General features: G+C 41.6%; 1 protein-coding gene across 4 annotated transcripts in view; it reads left to right on the plus strand.

Annotated features, from left to right (window-relative positions):
* The window catches only part of SNTG2 (syntrophin gamma 2), a 217,800-nt gene that overhangs the window by 70,556 nt on the left and 134,764 nt on the right, over nt 1-12,480 (plus strand). The gene's annotated exons all lie outside the window — the stretch shown is intronic.

The following is a 12,480-nucleotide window of genomic DNA, read 5'->3' on the forward strand; positions in this document are numbered from 1 at the left end:
CCTTACAGAGCTACAATTCCCAGCACCCATAACAAACTACAGTTCCCGGGGGGTCTCCATGACTGTGAAAGTGTTGTAATGGTGTTTTAAATGTATAGTGTGGATGTGACCAGAGTAAAACTGGAGCAGATACTAGATATCTGAGTAGGCACAAGGAGTTAATTTGATAGGCAAGGTGTGATATGCACGAAGCTCTTCTTATATAGGTATCCACAGTGACCAACACTGGATTCTGTCCACAGGGCAGTATTTAAGAACTGTTGCCTCATGCCATTAAAAAGACTGAATGGGGTACTGGAACGCAGTGTTTTTCTTTGCTGGAAACTGACCCTTTAAGTAGGTCCTGATCTATACCATCAGGCACCAGCCAAGCAATGGTTCCTCTGGACACCACCTGGAGGTTCTACCAATGAGAGATGAAGGATCTCAGCTGCAATGCCTCAGGCAGAATGAATGATGGGGAAGATGTTGTTGTTGTTGTTTAGTCGTTTAGTCTTGTCCGACTCTTCGTGACCCCATGCACCAGGGCACACCAGGCACTCCTGTCTTCCACTGCCTCCCGCAGTTTGGTCAAACTCACGCTGCTAGCTTCGAGAACACTGTCCAACCATCTCGTCCTCTGTCGTCCCCTTCTCCTTTTGCCCTCCATCTTTCCCAGCATCAGGGTCTTTTCCAGGGAGTCTTCTCTTCTCATGAGGTGGCCAAAGTACTAGAGCCTCAGCTTCAGGATCTGTCCTTCCAGTGAGCTCTCAGGGCTGATTTCCTTAAGAATGGAGAGGTTTGATCTTCTTGCAGTCCATGGGACTCTCAAGAGTCTCCTCCAGCACCATAATTCAAAAGCATCAATTCTTCAGCGATCAGCCTTCTTTATGGTCCAGCTCTCACTTCCATACATGGGGAAGATAGGGAAGGTATAAAAGCCTCAGAGAGAGGGAAGAGGAGGGACAAGTCCAGTGAGCAGGCTGAAGAAGCAGGCCCTAAGCAAGGCCTTTTTTTGAGAGAGACTCATCTGCCGCTGGCCATATGCAAGTTATCTCCCTAAGCCCCATAGGGTAGGGCCAGAGAGGGTATTCCAGCAGGTCTACCCCAGCCCCCTTCATCCACTGGGGGGCATAGGCGTTCCAGACTTAATCCTGACAGGCAAGTGACATCGAAGCAAGGCATCCTTATTCTCTTCAGTGGAAGCTTCCCCAAAACACTCTGTGAGTCCCCGACTTTCCCTGTGGTATATGGGATTTACTCCTGATGAGACTGCCTGGAAAAGGGAGAATTAGAAGCTCTGGAGAACAAATTGTGGCAAGACAGCTGTCCCATGAGACGACTACTGCTGAAAGACTTAACTTAACAGGGAAAGCAATCTGGGACACCTGGGGAGTTCGTACCAGAAATAAAGCTTTATTTGTAGCAGAAATGAGTTGGTGCCTTCTTTAACTTAACCTGATAACTTAATCTGATATGGCCATTGGATGATATGGAGTTGGCTTCTTTTGGCATGCCTTCTTTCCCTGAGGTACAGCACGATTCCATATTGGTACAATGATTTTAAAAAGTAGTAAGACATGAGTTTGTGTGTGTGTGTGTGTAATTTAATTAGTGTTTGGCACAGTGGGAAATCATCTGGTGTTTGAGAAAGGCCTGGAAAGGCTTAATTTTAGCAAATAAAAATAATCAGTTTGGCTCTGGAGGATGGAGGAAGAAAAGGTCATTGAGAAGCTTAGTTAGGATTCAGGTGTGGTGTGCAGTGTGCCTCTGCTTTCTCTGGCTTTGTCCTCTTGGCCCAGCAAGTTAATAGGACCTTTCTGAAGTCACTTAGACCTTATGTTGGCATTACCATCTGCCAAGAGTTTGATACAGATAGGAATTCTGTTATATTATATGCCAAGGACTGTAACTTTAGAAGATTGATGGGGAAACCCTATCAGCTCCTTTCCTGAAGTCTTTCCCTACAAGCTTAGTCGGCCACTTTTGCGGAGACAATTTGAAAGGGGTTTTCTTGTGCAGATTTTACTCCAAGATGACCCCTCTCTGCCTTAACTTAAATAGTTAAGCCTTAAAATATACAGAGAATGCATTTTATGTGCAAAAAAATCATAGAGACTATTTGCAACGTTAGAGGTGAATGAAGAGCAGAGTGCAGTCTACCCAACCCCTCAACTGAACCAGCAATTAACAGCACCATCTTTCCAACACTTCCCACACCCCTGCCTCCAGACCTGCTTCCTGAGGCAGCTTCCTCACTCTGCCTAATGTCACTGACTGACAGGGTGTGTGAAATAGCTATCATTATTAGCAATCAGCAGCTCTGCTGGGTATAACCTACTTTCACGGCCCTAGGCAGCAACCCCACTCCAAGGACCACTCTACGCTTATGAGCGCTCTTCTATCCACCAGATGAACCAACCACTTGCCTTCCCAGTCTCATACCAGTGTCACTTTCCACATCTAAACAGGTCCTTCTTCCACAAGAAGGGTCCAACTCAGCTTGGTTCCCTTCCTTCCCTATACGTCTGGATGCTCACTTCCATGTTCCTAGAACAAATATGGTGACACCTTTCTGGGTAGATCTGCAACCCTTCTGAGCAAATAGGTCTTCCAAGGAACTGCCCCATGTAGTTGCTAGCCAGCTCACATCTAGACTGACAAAGTAGCTGCACCATAAGTGGTCCTACTGCCTTTCATGGTGACTGATCAAATAATTCTGGCTGATACCAAGTGAGCATTACTCCTCTATAACAAACATTCCCTGGACCTGAAAAACTAGGGTCTTGGGGAAAATAATTCACCATAGGTTTATACTGGACATGCTAGGTTTCTTTATAAGTTGATGAGTGACGACTTGGTGCTTTGCACATGCAGTCATAGAATTGTAGAATTGGAAGAGACCATAAGGGTCTTCTAGTCCAGCCCCCTGCAATGCAATAATCTTTCACCCAATGTGAGGATCAAACCCATGAACCTGAGATTAAGAGTCACATGCTCTGCCAACTGAACTACAACTCCCATCATCCCTGCTCATCGGCCATGCTTTCTGGTGCTCATGGGATTTGGAGTTCAGCAACATCTGGAGGGTCAGATGTTTTCCCACACACTTGCTCTAAAAAGACCTCAAAGGCTGACCTGGAAAGAAAGCTTGAAGCAAGCTTATTAGCAATATTACAGTGGCACACCATGCTAATAATCTATTAAAGGGAGTCAAATATAAAATAACAGATTCTGAACAAAATGGTATGGCTATTTCTGTTCTTGTCATACCTAGCAAACACTATGGTTTTCTGGCAATCAGTTTTCACCTGTGTTCTTTGTCTAAATCTTTTTATTTTTTTTAAGTTTTAAACTGGAAAATTAAACATTCCATCTGCGTCACATTCACCTTCTGCATTCTCATCTGTACTGTTGGCACTTTTGACAAGTAATACACATTGTAAAAGGCTTTTCATTGAAAGAGACACTTGTCAAGCTACTCAGAATCTGATTTTTAGTAAAGTTGCCACACTATATTGAAAAAATAGTCTAAAAATGCTAACCATGGTAGGTTTAGAAATTAGTGGTTATCTTCTTATTCCCTTGCTCTATGTTTAGGTGGCTGTATACTTTTTTAAATGAGCCCACTTGTCAACAAAATGTATATAATAATATTCTTATTCATTTTCACGGTCTCTTCAAGAATTATAAGAGAGGCTTAAATGAATTCCACTGTACAAATAGACGGGTATGATTAAATCATGCATTAAAGGCATAATTCTGCAATCACTGTACTTATAAAATTGGGTGTAGAGTGAACAAATATAGTTGCTGATTGATTGGATACATTCTCTTTTACATAATTCCTTACTATGCAACATGCAGATGTTCGCTTCTCATAATTCTTGGCTTTTGTTAGCTTTCTCTTAAGCTAGAAGGTGGTAAATAAATTAAGCAAAACAAACCTTTTAGTTTGGCTCTCAGTCATGACATCATAGTAGACCACTTTCCATGCAGTTCTAAAATTAGGGGAACCGTCAGTGTAATTCTGTGCAGAATTCTTAAGTCTCAGTGAGCTGCATTGCACTTACTCTTATGAACATGGCCTGTACGACGGTAACCTAAATGGTCCATATGCTAAAAACACAGGAAGCCACCATATATCAACTTAGACAATGTCCCAGTTACAGATAGGTAGCCGTGTTGGTCTGCCATGGTCAAAACAAAATAAAAAAATTCCTTCCAGTACCCAGTAGGCTGGGTATTTCTTCTCCATTCTTTTATGACATTATTTTGGGGTCCAAGGGCTGGAGTGACATTCAGTCATCCTTCTGAGGGCCACATAGCCAGTCCATTTATGTTTGTTCACACACCTACTTAGTTGCTTACTTGCACACACATCCCTGCCATGAAGATCTTCTACAGAGGCCCTCCTGGCTGTGCTCATGATCAGAAGGAGGATGTTTATGGTTGCGGTGCCAACTCTGTGGAAACATCTCCCTTTTGCTATAAGTATACCTGAAGGAGCGTCTCCATCCCCATCGTTCTGCCTGGACACTGAGGTCCAGCGCCAAGGACCTTCTGGTGGTTCCCTCACTGCGAGAAGTCAAGTTACAGGGAACCAGGCAGAGGGCCTTCTTGGTAGTGGCACCCGCCCTGTGGAACGCCCTCCCACCAGATGTCAAAGAGAACAACAACTACCAGACTTTTAGAAGACATCGGAAGGCAGCCCTGTTTAGGGAAGCTTTTAATGTTTAATAGGTTATTGTATTTTAGTGTTCTGTTGGAAGCTGCCCAGAGTGGCTGGGGAAACCCAGCCAGATGGGTGGGGTATAAATAATATTATTATTATTATTATTATTATTATTATTATTATTATTATTATTTGGACCCTGACATTGATGATGTTCTAGCACTTACTAAACATGTATTTGCTTTCCAAAGCCTTTGCTGGGACTTGATACCAACTTGTTGTTACATCTCTTTTCAGTTAATTTTGGCCTTGACTTTGTGGATGCTGCAGGATCATTTTAATGTGTTGTTGTTGTGAACTACCTCAAGATGGCTTATAAAGAGCAGTATAAAATAGAGAGAGATCGAGAGATCATTCTTTCTCCCTTCCAAGGCAGGATGAGATTTCTTATAAAGTCATCCCCAACCCAGTGCTAGGGGTGGAGCCAAAGATGACTGAAAACACTGCCATTTACTCTTCACAGCTCTTTTTGTGAGGAAGAAAACACAGTGTCCCCTACAGCTCTGAGATGGGGGGAAATGCTGCCTTTTACTTTTCATTGGGCTTTATCTCCTGAACTCAGTGCTGTGGCACTTAGAACCACAACATGAGCTTGGGAGACAAAAGAAGCCCTCTGCCTGCTTGCTCTCTAAAGAGTTTTTATTGCACAGGGATTTCAGTGCCGAGCACCACAGCACTGAAATCAGGAGATAAAGCTCAAAGTTGGGGGCAAGGGAGCAGTTTCTTGGTTTTGCCATCCCCATTTTATGTTATTCCTACTTCAAGCTAGCAGTTTAAATGACAACACTTCTGTTGTGAAATTTAATTCTAAATGCAAACGAAGCTGAAACATTTAGCTCAGTGGTCTCTCTTTAACCCTTTCATCTTCGCACATCATATTGTATGTAGCCGCCCAGAGTGGCTGGGGAAATAATAAATAATAATAAAATAATATAAATAATAAAATTATTCTTCTTCTTCTTCTTCTTCTTCTTCTTCTTCTTCTTCTTCTTCTTCTTCCTAAACCCTTTTTCTGTTAAACTTTCCTCCAGTGTGGTGTAGTGGTTAAGAGCAGTAGACCCGTAATCTGGTGAACCGGGTTCGCGTCCCGGCTCCTCCCCATGCAGCTGCTGGGTGACCTTGGGCTAGTCACACTTCTCTGAAGTCTCTCAGCCCCACTCACCTCACAGAGTGCGGTGGGGGTTGGAAGGGGAAGGAGGTTGGAAGGTGGGGGAGGAAGGGAAGGGAGAATGTTAGCCGCTTTGAGACTCCTTAGAGTAGTGATAAAGCAGGATATAAAATCCAAACTCTTCTTCTCTTCTTCTTTTGGCTGTCTGAAGTTCGCTTGTTAAAAACCCAATGTGTTTTACAAACTGAATGTGCAGTCAGAATTCAGTGGAGCTTACTCCCAGAGAAGCATGCATAATATTACAGTCATGCTGATTCTAATACATTGGGTATTATGCTATGCACTTCTGTTATTTTGGTGTGCATGATAATGTATCCATACAGCTGCCTGCAGTTTTGGACTCTCCTTTGGGGCATGGCTGTGGATGCTGCCCTGCACATCAACATTTACCACTATATCACTGACTTGTGAAATTAAAGTTGATTTTTATCTGTAGGGGACATTTAAGCAACAGCTACATTTTCTCTCTGCATGTTATTTATAAAAGATTTGGCAGAAGGTTTTGTCAATTCTTCCACTGTTGCCAAGAGAGCAACTGTGTATTATGTCATAACCCCGACAGTGTCTCAAGTAGTACTGTACTATTTTCCCAGACAGACTGGGAATTGGCTTCCAGGTTTATTTTGCCTCAACAGTATCTCTATGACTGATTTTCTTTTTTCATTTGCTTGATATCGATTGCCCTGGTTTTCACAACCTGCTAAGCCAAGCCTAGTGAGAGTGCAAGAAAGTTTACGTACTGTACACAGCTAAACTAGGGTTTCAAATGATACATTTCTTGTAGGAAATATTGGTTCCAAAATTTATATTTAGACAAGAGGCAATTTGGGGGGAAATAAGAAGACGCTAAACAAAGGGGATTCTATCAGAAAAATCATAGAATCATAGAAATGCAGAGTTGTTAGGGACCGCAAGGATCATCTAGTCCAACCCACTGCAATGCAGGAATCCTTTTGCAATGTGGGGCTCAAACCCACAACCCTGAGATTAAATGAGTCTCTTGCTTTACCAACTGAGCTAAATTGTAATAAACTGATGCATATGGGGAAGTAAAACTGAATTAATGGGAAAGAGATTTGGGATGGGCTATGGCGCTGTGGTCTAAATCACAGAGCCTAGGGCTTGCTGATCAGAAGGTCAGCGGTTCGAATCCCCGCGACGGGGTGAGCTCCCGTTGCTCGGTCCCAGCTCCTGCCCACCTAGCAGTTTGAAAGCACGTCAAGTGGAAGTAGATAAATAGGTACCACTCCGACGGGAAGGTAAACAGCGTTTCCGTGCGCTGCTCTGGTTCACCAGAAGCGGCTTAGTCATGCTGGCCACATGACCTGGAAAAACTGTCTGTGGACAAACGCTGGCTCCCTCGGCCAGTAAAGCGAGATGAGTGCCACAACTGCAGAGTCGTCTGTGACTGGACTTAACGGTCAGGGGGCCCTTTACCGTTACCTATTTCAGATCAACAGTGGGAAAATACTAGGAGCCAGGTGGAAAGGTATTCACAAAGTTTATTAATTAGGGAAGCATAAAATAAATTACTATTGAGATGGTACTTAACACCTGCAAGAATAAATGTAATTTTTTTGGTAAATTGATTTAAATGTTGGTAATGCACAGCAGGAAACGCATATTGTTGCATGTATGGTTGGAATGACCAATTTCAGCTAGTGATTAGGGGCAAAACGTACATAGGCTGATATACGAACCACATTGAGACCTTCCCCAGTGTTGATTCTGTTTAATATAATTGAGGGTGAAGTGGTTAGGAATCTGAAGCCACTATGTAGCTGCTAAGCTAGTATGGACCATGAACAAGCTCCAGAGAGTGGGAGTGGTTAATAAAATACAGTGGTACCTCGGGTTACATACGCTTCAGGTTACATACGCTTCAGGTTACACACTCCGCTAACCCAGAAATAGTACTTCAGGTTAAGAACTTTGCTTTAGGATGAGAACAGCAATCACACAGCAGCGGCACGGCAGCAGCAGGAGGCCCCATTAGCTAAAGTGGTGCTTCAGGTTAAGAACAGTTTCAGGTTAAGAACGGACCTCCGGAACGAATTAAGTACTTAACCTGAGGTACCACTGTACATGAAATTGATGGAAAGGGGCAAGTTAACTGAATTAGTTTACACAAGAGAAGGAAGGTTATGGAATGTTGATTTTGCTGAGAGATGGAATTATTTTGTTGGATGGAGGAAATCAAGGAATGTAAATGTAAATAATAATATATTTTTTAAAAGACTAACAAGTTCACATGACATGTTAAGCCAAACCTAGTAAGACTATACGAGATTGTGGGTTCCTGAAGAGCTGCTTTATTCCTCATTGGTTCTTTTTGCTGCCAAACTGTACTGAGCCAGCTAAACCACTGAGAGAGAAAGGAGTGTGTTTTCATTTTAAAAATAAAACAGAATTGGCGGGTAATTCTAGTTTTACATTTGTCTGTTCCTTCTTGCCTTTTTCCCAGGTGGTGTGTCAACTGGGAGGCACCTGGAAAGGAGATGAAATACCTGTCCTATGGTTGCCACATTTCCCTAAACCATGGAAGCCTAGTTTGTGTAGCATGCATATTGTTTGCTAATTATGCAAAACAAGCAAATTAATTGTTGAATTATCTGTTAGCTGCTTTGTACTTGCTCCTGGAAAGAACCTCAAAAAAAGTTGGAGAAGCCTGAGAAGAAGGATCTTTTTACCTTCCAAATTTGCTTACGGTTTCTTCTCGGACCTCAAGCTTGTTAGGGGAGCAATGCAATAAGTTGCTTTGTCTGTTTTTTCCATCAGCACATGACTCGTCATCTTTTCATGTGCAAGCAGAATTTCCATGTTTGAAGCTAGGTCTCCTTACTTTCTTCTTAGCATCCACCCTGAGAAGCGTTCTGGAAATTTTTAACATGTGCTCACTGCTATGTAACATTTAAGTTAGTTCTAATGAAGTTTACTTTAACTTTTTTTCAATTATTCCTTTTTCTAATGGGTCAACATTGCTACCTTTAGTTTTAATACCTTAGAAATATTATTTTGAGTTATAAAGATTTATATTGAACAAAAACCAGGAAAGTAAACTCCACCAATTTCCAGAGCACAGGGGGAGTGAATTGAGGACCCAAGAAACAAAGACTTACCTATTTTGGTCCTCATGCTTCTCCCTAACCCGCATCCCTCCCCTTGTGTGCCTTTGCTTGGCTGAAATGTGTCCTTGAAATCTGCTATTGCCTCTTGCTTGCCTGGAAGAGGTATGTAGAAATCTCTGGCCTCTATGGTGTCAAATCCATTTGTCTTTCCATTAGTCTTTTCGTTTTTGCACCGGACCCCACCCGCCACTGGTGTGTGCCCCTTGACATAAAATTATACTTACAAGTCATCACGGCTGATGAAGCTCTTTGAAGCCCTGTTTGCAGGTGTTCACATCCTAAAGCACATTTCCAGAAAGAATAATAACTGGACTAAACTTTCAGTATACTGTTTAGGGAGAAATCTTCTAGAAGAAACCCTTTCTGTTCACTTTAATTGAAAAGATAACAATAACACTGAGGCCAATGGCTTTTTAAGTCATATTTTTGTCATGTCACAGCCATATAAGGAAGCAGCATGATATTTTGACAACATAACTTTGCTTTTTTAAAATATTTACTGTGTAAATAACATTGGTTGTATACTGCTAGAAGGAAAGCTCATTCTGGAAATTAATTCTCAGAAGCTCATGTATAGCAATTATACTCTTCTTGCAGTCAATGAATCGTGCCATATATATGGATGAGCTGTCTTTATGCCATATAGTTCTGTGTATTTTTGTATTGATATACTGTAATCTCTTATCTAGCATGTCTTCACGTTGCTTCCCCCCGCCCCTTAGGAATTACTGGCCTGACTTTCCTATAATCCTCTCCCAATAGGTTTCTTGTTTACATAATAAGTTTTCAAGGGCACCTAGTTTTGCAGCCTTGGACTTCTAAATGCTTTCAACTCCTGTTTACCTTTGTGATTTCTGGAAGATTTAAAACCATTTCCTTAATGGCACCTGGTGTACAGAACCAGGCTGCGGTGCTGTATTTATTTATTTTCTCACCCAATCTCAGTGCTAAGAAAGGGGGCATCCCTGTGGCATTTGTGCAGATAAGGAATGAAGGCAGAGAGATTGCCATGCCAAAGATCATAAAGGGTCTACCAACCCACTCACTCACTCACTTGCATAGAATCCCTTGTTGCCTGTGGCAACCAGCCAAATTAAATACAAAGGTTGGGAGATAGCTGGAATCCAAATAATTGCATGCAGTTTTCTGTTTGCATATGCAGCTTTTCAATTCGCCATTATCACAACAGTTCCACGTTGTGTAACTTGGTCATCCCCACCAAGTTAAACTTGAGGCATGTCCCATGAGAAGAGATTGCCACCAGAAGGATATCTGGTATCTTTCCCCCCCTTCCATGGAAGTGTTTTCAGCTCACATGAAGGGTGTTGGTGAAGGTTGTATCCCAACCATGTTTCATAAAGCATGGTGATTGTTGTCCAAACTATTCTTTTTTATGGTTTATTTTAATTAGAAGGCAGCTGTTCTTTTTGGAAACGTGCTGAAAGCTGGAAACCTCTGCAGGAAACAATAACAAATGATGCATAAGAAGAGCCTGTGGGATCAGGCCTGTATAAGGCCGGCTCACCCATGAGGCAAGGTGAGGCAGCTGCCTCAGGCGGCGGGGTCCACAAGGGCAGCAGATCCTCGTTGGACTCAATGGCCCTTGTGGTCTCTTCCAACTCTATGATTCTATGATTCTATGAGATCCGGCTTCCGAGCAATTCATTGGCTGCTGCCACCGATGCCGCTGCAGTGCTAGCAACAATTGCAGCACACTCCTTGGAAGCTGGATTTGCTGTAAATGTTGGATTGTACTGATATTCTTAAATATAACAAGGAGCTACAACATGCCAATTGTCCATCCTAGCAACAAAGCATGTCACTCAACGATGTTCGTAGTGAGGTCAATAGGAATAGAATAATTGAGTATGGGCAATGGTGCTTCCAAAGTAGCTAGCTGTCCATTAAAAAGTAAAATAAAGTTTTAAAATCTGAATACTATTAGTTACTACATCCCTCTTGCCTGTTTGTCTGCAAAGCCAAGCTTGTGAACATTGCAGCACAAAATGTAAACATTAAATTCTAAACTATTCAAAATTATCTTCCAATTTAAAATAGATGTTTTATGACTTTTTTGGTTTGTTTTAAAACTTCATTGCCTATTCAGAGTCTATTTGGAATGTCGTGGTCTCTGTTCTAGCAATTTATCTACATCCTGTTGAGTGTTGGTCCTCTCTTCCCCCACCACAATACCTGTCCTTTTACCCAAAAGGATATTCTGAAAGTTCATTCTGAACATGTATTACTGAATTCAAATGTTTGTGTCTGATGTCTTGAGCAGAGAATGAGGTTGACAACAATCAATCATATCTAATTAGCTGGTGACACACTGTGTTTACAGTAATTAAACAAGCCATTACTGCTTACTTTCTCGTGATTAAGATCACACAGATTGAGAACCAGCTGTTAATCACTCCTGTTCCAAGGCTAATGTCATTAACAGAAGATGCCTACGTTATAACCCAGGGCTATTTTTAACAAGGCTTTTAGTTGAGAGACTTGATATAAGTAATAAATGAGGTGCATTAGGATCCATACAGTGGAAGATTTTGGAGTGTTGTGTCATCATTAATCACAAATTCCCATTCATCCCTTGTTTTGTGTTTCAGAAAATAACCTATACATAACCTCCACTTAAGCTTGAAAGTGGACAGAACAAACATAGTTTCATTTCATCATGAAACATTGGCCCTGATATTTTGGATTATTTCTAAAAAAGGTTTTTGCATGACATCTGATCCACAGTGTCCAGTGGTTCATTCATGGGACCCTCAGCTGACTTGTGCTTATCATGCTTATGTCTGTTCCTGAGAATTGAATGAAAGTTACAGATAGATGTACTAATACATAGCTATATGGATCATGGGTTTCTTAAGCAGTAGTAGCACTTGTTATTGGTCTGTGTTTGGTTAAAAAATGTCCTCTGCTAAATAGTCGTAGCTCCATTAATTTTTCCATTGACTTCAGTGAGAAGTGGATTCCACACATAGATATCTATGAAAAAATTATCCCCTCATAATTTTTTTTTAAAAACCCTATTGCATAATGTAACTCATATGTGAATGACATTTATTGTTTAGGCTTATTGCTTATAAATACAGTGGTACCTCAGGTTAAGTACTTAATTCGTTCCGGAGGTCCATTCTTAACCTGAAACTGTTCTTAACCTGAAGCACCACTTTAGCTAATGGGGCCTCCTGATGCTGTTGCGCCACCGGAGCCCGATTTCTGTTCTTATCCTGAAGCAAAGTTCTTAACCTGAAGCTCTATATCTGGGTTAGCGGAGTGTGTAACCTGAAGCGTATGTAACCTGAAGTGTATGTAACCTGAAGCGTATGTAACCCGAGGTACCACTGTATTTTTAAATTAATGCAAATACGGAACAAAAACAGGAAGTCATTTTTTTTTACTTAATGCTGTAGATCTAAGTAAGCTTAAGCAAATGATCCAAATTAAACTTTGTTCAACAT

Source organism: Podarcis erhardii (genome assembly GCF_964252035.2).
Source record: "Podarcis erhardii genome assembly, chromosome: 3".
Taxonomy (NCBI): Eukaryota; Metazoa; Chordata; class Lepidosauria; order Squamata; family Lacertidae; genus Podarcis; species Podarcis erhardii.